Consider the following 11797-nt stretch of genomic DNA (forward strand, 5'->3'; position numbering starts at 1 on the left):
TTAGTTACAGTATCACTCTGAGTGATAGTACAGTTATCTATAGTTATAGTGGTTTCCTTAAATAAATGTTGATAACGAGCTGGACCAATTATCAACATCTCAGTTTTATCTAGGTTCAGACGAAGGAAGTTGAGAGACATCCATTGCTTGATCTCCGCAAGGCATGCCTCAAGATTACAACAGTCCCGCGGATCTGTCATTGATAACGGCATATATAATTGGGTGACATCCGCGTAACATTGAAAACTAATATTATATTTACGTATTATGTCCCCAAGCGGAATCATATAAATATTAAATAGAATTGGTCCTAGTACCGATCAATCCCTGTGGGACACCACACGTAACTTTATAGAGCTCAGAGGACGCATTGCCATGGACCACTCGGTGCGTCCTGTCTGATAGATACAAATGAAACCAGCCTAGTGCTGACCCCGAAATACCAACACAACCTTTAAGACGCTCTAATAAAATATCGAAGTCTACAGTGTGGAAGGCAGCATTCAGATCGAGTAGTAACAATACCGATGAAGTGTTTGAATCCATAGCTATGAGGAGATCATTAGTCACTTTAGCAAGTGCTGTCTCAGTGGAATGATTAGCTCTAAAACCAGACTGAAAAGATTCATATCGATTATTAGCGACCGTGTAATCAATAAGTTGCTGCGCTACTACCTTTTCAAGAAGTTTTGCTATGAATGGGAGATTTTAAACTGGCCTATAGTTACTGAGACAATCCGGGTCAAGATTTGGTCGCTTAAGTAGCGGTTTAATGATAGCGGTTTTAAAGGCTGTTTGCACTATCCTAGAGGAGACAGACAGATTAATTATATTTAAAACGGACGGTCCTAAGATTTGAAATAATTCTTTAAATAGTTTGGCTGGAAGCGGGTCGAGTTTGTTTGTTTAGCCGCACTAACTAATTGTGTAAGCCTTTCGAGGGACACGCTTTTAAAATTTGAGAGGGTTATTGCATGATCGTCAGTGCCGGTAATCGGCGGTCCCGACTGAGTTATCGGAATGGTCATCTTGATCTCATCCCTAATGGATTCAATCTTTTGAGCAAAGAATTTCATGAACTTGTCAGCTGAGTGAAAGGAGCTATCGGGGGTCGGCTGGCCTAGAGTTAGCTTTGCCACTTTATCAAATAGGTATTTAGGATTGTTATTGAGATTAATGACCTGCGAAAAATAACGAGTTTTTGCTAAGATAAGCGCATCTTTATATTTCAGGAGGCTGTCGCCTGATGGAAAACCTCAAGTTTGGATAAACGCCATTTGTGCTCATGCTTTCTACTTAATTGCTTAAGCAAATGTGTTTCATCTGTGAACCACGGAGTAGGCAATCTACGGCGAGTTTTCAGACGTAGCGGCGCCAGTCGATGTCATTTAACAATGTAGCATTGAATTCATTTGTAAGATTATCAATAGAGCCGGTATATGAGGGAATTACGGCAGTTGCTGGTGGCAGTAGCTCAGATAGCGCAGTAGCAGTCATGGAGTTAATATTACTGCTGCTATAATTCTGATTGCTCTCTTGTCTTTGACTAAGAACTAAAATTTAAAATTTTATTAAGTAGTGATCAGACAAAACAGTAGTGTATGGCAGTACTGTTATATTAGAGGTTGCCACTCCTCGGGATAATACCAGATCTAAGGTATTACCATTCTTATGCATTGGTACCTGTACGGCTTGCGTAAAACCAAACGTATCAATTAGAGTCTGAAACGCCGAAGTAAGTGGCTCTGACGGTAAATTCATGTGGATGTTAAAATCGCCCATGATTATTATATTATCCGCATTTGTCACGAGATCAGCCACGAATTCTGAAAATTCATCCAGGAAGCCAGAGTAAGCTCCAGGTGGACGGTAAATAACAGCAAGATAAAATGACGGTAAAGCGGTGGATCGGACAGTGAGAACTTCAATTGTTTTAAATTCGTTATTCGAACGAGGCGTAAATCTAAGGTCGGAATTTGAGATGAGGGCAACACCCCCACCCTTTTTTCGAGGACGCGCCACATGCGAGCTCACAAAATTTTGAGGCGAGGCCTCATTAAGCGATAGCAGTTCATTAGATTTTAACCAGGTCTCGCAAAGACCAAATATATTTAGATTATGTTCCGTGATGAGGTCATTAACGAGAACTGCTTTCTTATGAAGCGATCTAATATTCATAAAACCAAGTTTAAGTGTAATCGGTTGATCAGGGTTTGTATTTATCAAAGGACTTTTAAACGAAATGAAAGTAAGATTGTGTTCTCTAGGCCTGACATCACCTCTCAATTGTTTATTAGCGCGGTGGGACGATACGACCGTAGGAATTTGATAGTAAATATTTGGTACACACGTAATATTATCTGAAACAGGCACCGTATCATCAGCTATACCGGTCAGGGTGGAGCGATTGGATTTGTCTGCCACCTCAGTAGAAAGTGTGTTCATGTGTACTGTAGCACTATTCAAACTGTGACGCTCTAGTCTACACAAGGAGCTATGTGCATGCTGGAAGTCTAGCCTAGCGTTAGTTAACTTTAACTTAACTGACTCCAAACCCATCCTGACAGGTGGTCTAGTCACCTGTGCCCCGGCCTGCTCTAAGGTGACCTGTCATGAGTGGCTCAAACAGTAATCTATATTCCTAGAAAGAGTGAAGGCGCCTTCACGGTTAGGATGAAGGCCGTCCTTCCTCAGCAGGTCGGGGCGGCCCCAGAAAGAGGACCAGTTATCTATAAAATACAGTCCCTGCTTTTACAGAACCCAGCCATCCATCGATTAAGGGAGACTAATCTACTAAACCTCTCATCAGAGCCTCTCCCAGGCAGGGGGCCAGAGACAAATACTCGATGCCGACTCATCTTTCTGGCGAGATCACAAGTCCTCGCTATGTTTCTCTTTGTGATCTCAGATTGCCTCATCCTAACATCATTGGCGCCGACGTGTATCACTATATCCGAGTAGCTAGTGTTGTTGGAACTACGCTGTTGACTAGTCCTATTGCGAGTCAGCTCCCTAAGATTAGCTTCTATGTCGGGTGCTCTTCCCCCAGGAATACACATTACCGTGGCTGGATTTTTAAGCGTGATATTTTGGGTGATGGAGTCACCTATGACCAAGGTGCGAGGGCCAGTAGACCGAGATGACTTTGGACGGCTATGAGTCTTACCTGGCTCATCACGATTAGCAAGCCGCTTGGGGCTAATGCTAACGGGCCTAGCGGGCTGACTACAGTCCGCGACTGTGTCCGCCACATCTACTGTTATCGCACTATTCTGCTCTAACTGGCGGACACGTCCCTCTAGCAGGGACAACCTCTCTAACAGAAGGGTGCAGTTGGTGCACGAAGCAGTACAAACCTCTTGTTACGCAGCAATACTTACGTGTCCGATGATCGACGGTAGGCAAACGGTTTAACACGGGCTACTTTATTCCAGCCTCAAGCTCTCTATGAACGTGTCTCTCTCCGCACATCTCTCGTCTTCTAGGTCCCGTGACCCTCCCGCTATGTCTCATTCAACAACGGTGCAACGCCAACCGTACAAAACTACTAAATAAATATACATCCATGACACCTCCCCCTATTTAAAGTAGTGCCTACTCAAAAGAGTGTTTACAACAATAACTCAAATTAATTCTCTTCCTTGACTTAACATATGGTTTAATATCTCCATAACATTCTCTTTTTAACTAACATGCAGCTCAAATTCTATCTATAGATTTAGCCTTTCCGCTGGCCTACAGACTCTACCCGATCTAGTTACGATCAGTCCATCTAAAGCCGGTGAGCTCGACTGTCTCGATTCCGACTCTCCGTTGACCAAGGCTGCATCCGGGGGAGGCTCCTGTCTCGCCGCCGCGGGAGCCCCACTCTCTGGCGAAAGGGCCTGCAGATGTCTTCAGTTCCGTCTTTTTACCCCTCCCAATGGTGTTTGGACCTCATATGAATGGAGCGTGGAGCTCTCGTTTTGCACCACAGTTTGACCAGTCCATTGTTTTTCAGAGTCCAATCTCATGACCACCCTGCTGCCAGGCTCCAGGATGGGTAGTGCCCGCGCTATATGGTTGAAATAATATCCCTGCCGCTCCTTGTCGACCGCATCCTTCCGTCGAACGATGGATAAGTTGGGCCATCTGGGTTTCAGGTTGCCTTCCAGAGTTGGGATCCTCGTGCGGATCTTTCTGCCCATCAGGAGCTCTGCCGGACTCACACCTGTGGTTGATGTGGGTGTAGCTCTGAAGTTGAGAAGCGCAAGCACTGGGTCCTCCAGCTTTAGGATTCTCTTTGCCGTCTGAACCGCTCTCTCAGCTTGTCCGTTGCCTGATGGGTGGTGCGGGCTTGAACTGAGATGTTCAAAATCATACTCCTCACTGAATATTCTAAAAGTCTCGCATGCAAACTGCGGTCTGTTATCTGAGCATACTATTTCAGTAATTCCGTACCGTACAAAAGTTGCTTTTAGCTTCGCAACAACTTGATCTGCTGTAGCTGCCGATAGTTCTAGTATCTCCAGGTAATGCGAATAATAGTTTAGGTACCAGGGAAAAGCGTTTAGGTACCAGGGGTATATAGTACACTAAAGTTGGTCTCCCTTGCCAGTGTACTCATCGTCTTTACCCCAAAATCGCAAAATATAATCGACACGTGTATGAGAAGAGGTTTTTTTTTTTTTTTTAGTTTTGAAATTTTTTCCAAGTGTCAGCGGGAGCTGTCACGCGAACTGTCCGACCCACGATGGTTCTCGGTCGGACATTAACGGCAAAAATGCCATCCTGGAAGTCTGGTCGAATGTGTCAAATATTGTCACCGATGGCTTTCACACAAACAGTCCGAGATGTGCTGGTTCCCCGGTCGGATCCGAATGGCGGAAATTCAGCCGCTCCATCACGGAGGTCGTTTAAAATTTGGGAGTATTTTCTAAGTGCAATCGTGGCTGCTGCACAAAGCGTCCGACCTTCGCTGGTTACCCGGTCGAATCCGAATGGTGAAAATTCGGCCTCTCCATCACGAGGGTCGTTCAAAATTCTCATTCGGAGTGCCAAACCCCATTCATTTACAACGGCGTGTCCGCCAGACGGCGACATTTCCCTGTTACCGCTGCTGCGGGAACGCATTTTACTCAAGCCGAACTTGTGGTGCTGTGGCCGGGTGGACCGCGTGCGTGCCGGGCCTACGGATGTCCCACGGATGTCCATCGGAACCTCCAGCAGCCTAATAGGTCAAATAAACCGCTCATACGATCTCCCGCCGCATTGGCTTAATATTGGTTGGCTGCTATGCTTACAGAGGTCGTCAGAGCTCCGTGCGGGGCTTTAAATAAGCCTGGCCGAGCTCCAGGAACTTTTTGGCGGCTGCTGAAAGTCGCGCGGCGGACCCCCAGTGGGTCGTAGAAAGTTTACAAAGTGTCACTGGAAGAAAAAAAAAGGCGATCAAGTGCATGGCCAGAGCCACTTCACCTACCGCCGAATGTCCGCTAGAAGGAGGCATTACCCCGTTGCAGAATCGGCGCGAGCGCACTTTCCTCAAGCCGAACTTATGGTGCTGTGGCCAGGTGGTGAGCGTGTGTGTAGGCTCCACGGATGTCCCACGTAGGTCCATTAGGACCTCCAACAGCCTAATGCGTCAAATAAAGCAAGTATGCCGGTGCATTCACTTATTTTGAGGTGGTTGGGGGGATTTTGTAGGTCCACAGAACTCCGTGCGGGCCTTTAAATGAGCCTGGCCGAGCTCCTGGAACTCTCTGGCGGCTGCTGGGAGTCCCACGGACCCCCAGCGGGTCGTAGAAAATGTACAAAGTGTAAGTAAGGGGGAAATTAAACAACAAAAATAATGCACTAAGTGCCAAACCCCATTCATTTACAACGCCGTGTCCGCCAGACGGCGACCTTTCCCCGTTACCGCTGGCTGCAGTGGGAGATCGTATGAGCGCATCCGAGGTCCTGGAACTCTCGGCCGGCGTGGCGCTTGACCATGGAAGCCCCCTGACTTCCAGCTGGAGGTCAGCTCAGACCTCCATGGACGGGTGAAAGTGCTTAGCCGAGGTCCTGGAACTCTCCCGGCGTGATTATGCGATGGAAGCTGCTTGTGAGCTCCAGCTGGAGGTACGCTGGAAGCTCCATGGGCCATTGAAAATGTTTAGCTGAGCTCTTGGAACTCTCACCCGGCGTGATAATGTGATGGCAGCCGCTCGTGAGCTCCAGCTGGAGGGCCGCTGGAAGCTCCACGGGCCGTTGAAAATGTCTAGCCGAGCGCCTGGAATTTTCACCCGGCGTGATAATGCGATGGAAGCCGCTCGTGAGCTCCAGCTGGAGGTCCGCTTGATGCTCCACGGGCCGTTGAAAATGTCTAGCCGAACTCCTGGAACTCTCACTTGGCGTGATAATGCGATGGAAGCCTGGAAGCTCCTGGAACCTCCTGGAACTCTGCTCGGGCATCGCTCGCGGCAGCCGGGGAGTTTAGGTATCAGGGGTAAACGTTTAGGTACCAAGGGGAAGCGTTTAGGTACCAGGGGAAAAGGTTTAGGTACCAGGGGGATGCCTTTAGGTACCAGGGGGATACGTTTAGGTATTTAATAGTCGTTTAGGTGTTTAATAGTCCGAAACCACGAGATAGTTTTTTCCTTTTTGCTCGCACAAGTCCATCCCCTAATCTCTGCCAGGGTCTGTCAGGTAGAGATGTTGGATTGAGTGGTTCTTTCCTCTATGCCCTCTCATTTTTCAAACAAACCCCACATCTCTCTACCTTCTCTTTCAGATCGGTGGACAGCCTTAGCCACCACACCGATCCTTGTGCACACCCTCTGCATTTTGTGAGGCTCTGGGGTCCCTTGTGAATCCTGTCCAAAATCTCCTCACGCATCTCAGGAGGAATAACTATGCGACTTCCGATTGTGATCAGACCATCTCTTTTCCGAGAGCTCTGCCCTGTTGCCGTAATAATCTCTTGCAGTTATGGGTATCTGGCCAATGTGGTCTGGCCATCCATCTCTTACCAGTCTCGCCACTGCTTGCAGACCAGTCGGACTGTGTGGCCTCACTTATCTCCTCCATCTTATTCTTTGATGCCGGGAGTGCCTCCAAGATGGCATTTACGTAGCAGCAAATATCAGCTTCTGTGTCACTCTCTAGTTTGCCGCTTGTCGGACTCCTGGACAGTGTGTCTGCCACCACCAGGGTCTTGCCTGGTGCATACTCTGCCACTGTATTAAACCGCATTAGTCTCAAAAGCAGTCTCTGGCATCTGATGGGAACTCTGTCCAGGTCTTTGGTATTAATCAATGGAACAAGGGGCTTGTGGTCAGTTATGAGTTTGAAAATATCCATTCCACTCAGATATTTACTGAATCGCTCGCATGCCAGGCACTCCTTCTCTATTTGAGCGTAGGGTGTCTCTGCACTGGTGAGTCTTCTTGAGCAGTAAGCGACTGGCTTCCAACAATCCTCATGTTGCTGGAGGAGCACCCCACCAAGACCGTAGCTGCTGGCATCCGCTGATACAGCTGTTGGCTTGTTTATGTCATAGTACGCCAACACTGGTGCTCTGATCAGTGCCTTTTTTAAGCTCTGGAAAGCTTTCTCCTAGGCTTTGTCCAGGTCCACACCCTGCTCGTCTTCAGCAGGTCGTAGAGTGGCGCCCCAATGGTCGCCAAGTGTGGTATGTATTTCCCCACATAATTAATCATACCAACGGCATGTTTTAGTCCATTCATGTCTGTTGGGGCTGCAAGGTCTGCTATAGCCTTAACCTTTTTTGGGTCTTGCTGAACTCCTCTCTCGTTCACCACATGCCCCAAGAAGTGCAGTTGTTGTTGTCTGAAGTCCCCCAGTCCCAATGATCATCGTTACACACACATCTGGGTGTGGTGAAATTTGTCCTCTGCATTTAACCAATCCCCATGTGATTTTGATCCATCCCTGGGGGAGAGGGGAGCAATGAGCAGCAGCGGTGCCGCGCTCGGGAATCATTTGGTGATCTAACCCCCCAATTCCAATCCTTAATGCTGAGTGCCAAGCAGGGATGCAATGGGTTTCATTTCTGAACTGACACTTGTCCCTGTTTAATTTCAGTCCCACCCGTTCCGTCCTTTCTAGAATGTTTTTCAGGCGGGCGTCTTGCTCCTGAAGAGACGCTGCATAGACGATGTCATCCGTATACACTTCCACGCCGTCTAATTCAGCCAGAACTTCATGCATTTTCCGTTGGAAGATTTCCGGCGCAATGTTGATGCCGAATGGCAGACGTTTGAAGCAATATCTGCCAAACGGTGTGATGAAGGTGGTTAGCAGACTACTCTCGTGGTGCAGTGGGATCTGCCAAAACCCACTGGAAGCATCTAGGGAAGAGAAGATCTTTGCCCCTGACAGCTTTGCCAGCACCTCCTCAATGGTAGGTAGAATGTATCTCTCTCTTCTCACTTGCTCATTGACCTTCTTCCTGTCTACACATATACGCACCTTCCCTTTTGAATTAATCACTGGTACCATTGGGCTACACCAGTCGGTAGGTTCAGTGACCTTTTCGATCACTCCCATAGATTCTATTCTCTGAAGTTCCTCTTTAACTTTTGGCATAATGGGTAATGCGACTAGTCGTGCAGTTGTCACAGCATGTGGTACAGCCCCCTCTTTTAGGCGTATTTCTACTGGCGTCTTCATGGTGCCGTGGTCGCCAAACGCCCCACTCACTTCCTCAACCCTCATCACTAAGCCTAGTGCGATGGCATCATCCCTTCCTAGGAGGTTATTCACTGTAGAACCTCCTACTACATACACCTTTGTTCCATGGTGATTCTCCTTGTGATGGAAAGTGGTGAAGAAAACCCCTGGACGATTCAAATGTCCACCCAGGCTGATGAGAGGGATGTCGGCTTCACTTAACCTTTGTCTCTGTCAGTTTTTTGAATGTCCTTTCACTCATGATCGTAGCATCGGCCCATGTGTCAATTTTGAAAGGTACAGCTGTCGTTCCAATCTCCAACGTCACTGTCTATTTCTTCTTGCTGTCATTTGCATTGACTTGGCCCAGATAAAATGAAGCATGTTCTCTTGTGTCTTCTGCTACTTCATTTACATTTCTTGAATGGCACATTCTTTCCCGGTGTGCTTTTTTGCTACATTTTCTGCATTCAGAGCCATTGGCCGGACAACTTGCTTTGTCTCTGTGTTGTCTTTATCCACATCTACCACAGTTTGTTTCACCATGACTAAATTTTCCTCTTTCTTGCCTATTCCCCCATCTTTTATTTCCTCTCTTTCCTTTGGAACCCTGCCTGGGGTTAACGTCTATGTTTTTCCCTTCAAACTGTCGTTCTGAACGATTGACTTCTTGTACCTTGTACAGGGTGACCCAAAAAGACCCATGAAAATTTCAATTGTGACTTTGATTAAAAAGCTATTTATTTCAAATTACAACCACACATTATTCAGTTTATGGAAGACCATTCACCAGAGTTTCAGCTATTTCTGTCAATTTTTAGTCAATTTATGGCTTTCCCAAGATGTGTTCCAAATGTCCACCATTCCGTTGCAAGCAAACCTGTACTCGTCTGACAAAGTTGTCAATCACTTTTACACACTCCTCTTTCGGGATGGCTCTTATTTTTGCTGTGATGGCAGTTTTCAGATGTGAGTCGTCACCTTATCGTGGTGGGGGGGTTTGCGTGCCCCTATGATCCTAGGAGCCATGTTGTCTGGGGCTTCATGCCCCTGGTAGGGTCACCCATGGCAAAAGGGTCCTAGGTGAGGGGCCAGACAAAGCACGGCTCAGAAGACCCCTTATGATGGAAAAGATAAATGGATGCCGTTTTGCCTCGCCCGGACGCGGGTCACCGGGGCCCCTCTCTGGAGCCAGGCCTGGAGGTGGGGCTCGAAGGCGAGCGCCTGGTGGCCGGGCCTTCGCTCATGGGGTCCGGTCGGGCATAGCCCGAAAAGAAGACGTGGGTCCCCCTTCCAATGGGCTCACCACCTATAGGAGGGGCCAAAGGGGTCGGGTGCATAGTGAGCTGGGCGGCAGCCAAAGGCGGGGACCTTGGCGGTCCGATCCCCGGCTGCAGAGGCTGGCTCTAGGGACATGGAATGTCACCTCTCTGGCTGGAAAGGAGCCCGAGCTGGTGTGTGAGGCAGAAAGGTTCCGACTAGACATAGTCGGACTTGCCTCCACACATAGTTTGGGCTCTGGTACAAGCCCTCTCGAGAGGGGCTGAACTCTCTTCCACTCTGGAGTTGCCCACGGTGAGAGGCGTCGAGCAGGGTTTGGCATACTTATTGCCCCCCCGGCTGGGCGCCTGCACATTGGGGTTCACCCCGGTGAGCGAGAGGGTAGCCTCCCTCCGCCTTCGGGTGGGGGGACGGGTCCTGACTGTTGTTTGTGTCTATGCACCGAACGGCAGCTCAGAGTACCCACCCTTCTTAGAGTCCCTGGAGGAAGTGCTGGAGAGCGCTCCTTCTGGGGACTCCATCGTTCTACTGGGTGACTTCAATGCTCACGTGGGCAATGACAGTGAGACCTGGACGGGCGTGATTGGGAGGAACGGCCCCCCTGATCTGAACCCGAGCGGTGTTCTATTATTGGACTTCTGTGCTCGACACAGATTTTCTATAATGAACACCATGTTCAAGCATAAGGGTGTCCATGTGTGCACTTGGCACCAGGACACCCTAGGCCGCAGTTCGTTGATCGACCTTGTAGTCGTGTCATCGGATTTGCGGCCGCATGTTTTGGACACTCGGGTAAAGAGAGGGGCGGAGCTGTCAACTGATCACCACCTGGTGGTGGGTTGGCTCCGATGGTGGGGGAAGATGCCGGTTCGACCTGGCAGACCCAAACGCTCTGTGAGGGTCTGCTGGGAACGTCCCGGAGAATCCCCTGTCAGGAAGAGCTTCAACTCCCACCTCCGGCAGAGCTTTTCCCACGTCCCGGGGGAGGCGGGGGACATTGAGTCCGAGTGGACCTTGTTCCGCGCCTCCATTGTTAAGGCAGCCGACCGGAGCTGTGGCCGTAAGGTTGTTGGTGCCTGTCGTGGCGGCAATCCCCGAACCCGCTGGTGGACACCGGCGGTAAGGGATGCCGTCAAGCTGAAGAAGGAGTCCTATAGGGCCTTTTTGGCCTGCGGGACTCCGGAGGCAGCTGACAGGTACCGGATGGCCAAGCGGAACGCGGCTTCGGCGGTTACTGAGGCAAAAACTCGGGCGTGGGAGGAGTTTGGCGAGGCCATGGAGAATGACTTCCGGACGGCTTCGAGGAAATTCTGGTGCACCATCCGGCGTCTCAGGAGGGGGAAGCAGTGCACGGTCAACACTGTTTACAGTGGAGATGGCGTGCTGCTGACCTCGACTCGGGACGTCGTGAGTCGGTGGGGAGTATACTTCGAAGACCTCCACAATTCCACCGACACGCCTTCCATTGTGGAAGCAGGGCCTGGGGACTCTGAGGCGGACTCTCCAATCTCGGAGGTCGAAGTCACTGAGGTAGTCAAAAAACTCCTCGGTGGCAAAGCCCCGGGGGTGGATGAGATCCGCCCGGAGTTCTTAAAGACTCTGGATGTTGTGGGGCTGTCATGGCTGACACGCCTCTACAGCATTGCGTGGACATCGGGGACGGTGCCTCTGGATTGGCAGACTGGGGTGGTGGTTCCCCTCTTTAAGAAGGGGGACCGGAGGGTGTGTTCCAATTACAGGGGAATCACACTCCTCAGCCTCCCTGGTAAGGTCTATTCAGGGGTGCTGGAGAGGAGGATCCGTCGGGAGGTTGAACCTCGGATTCAGGAGGAGCAGTGTGGCTTTCGTCCTGGCCGTGGAACAG

Source organism: Syngnathus leptorhynchus, chromosome 2 (genome assembly GCF_054491065.1).
Source record: "Syngnathus leptorhynchus isolate UIUO chromosome 2, UIUO_Slep, whole genome shotgun sequence".
NCBI lineage: Eukaryota > Metazoa > Chordata > Actinopteri > Syngnathiformes > Syngnathidae > Syngnathus > Syngnathus leptorhynchus.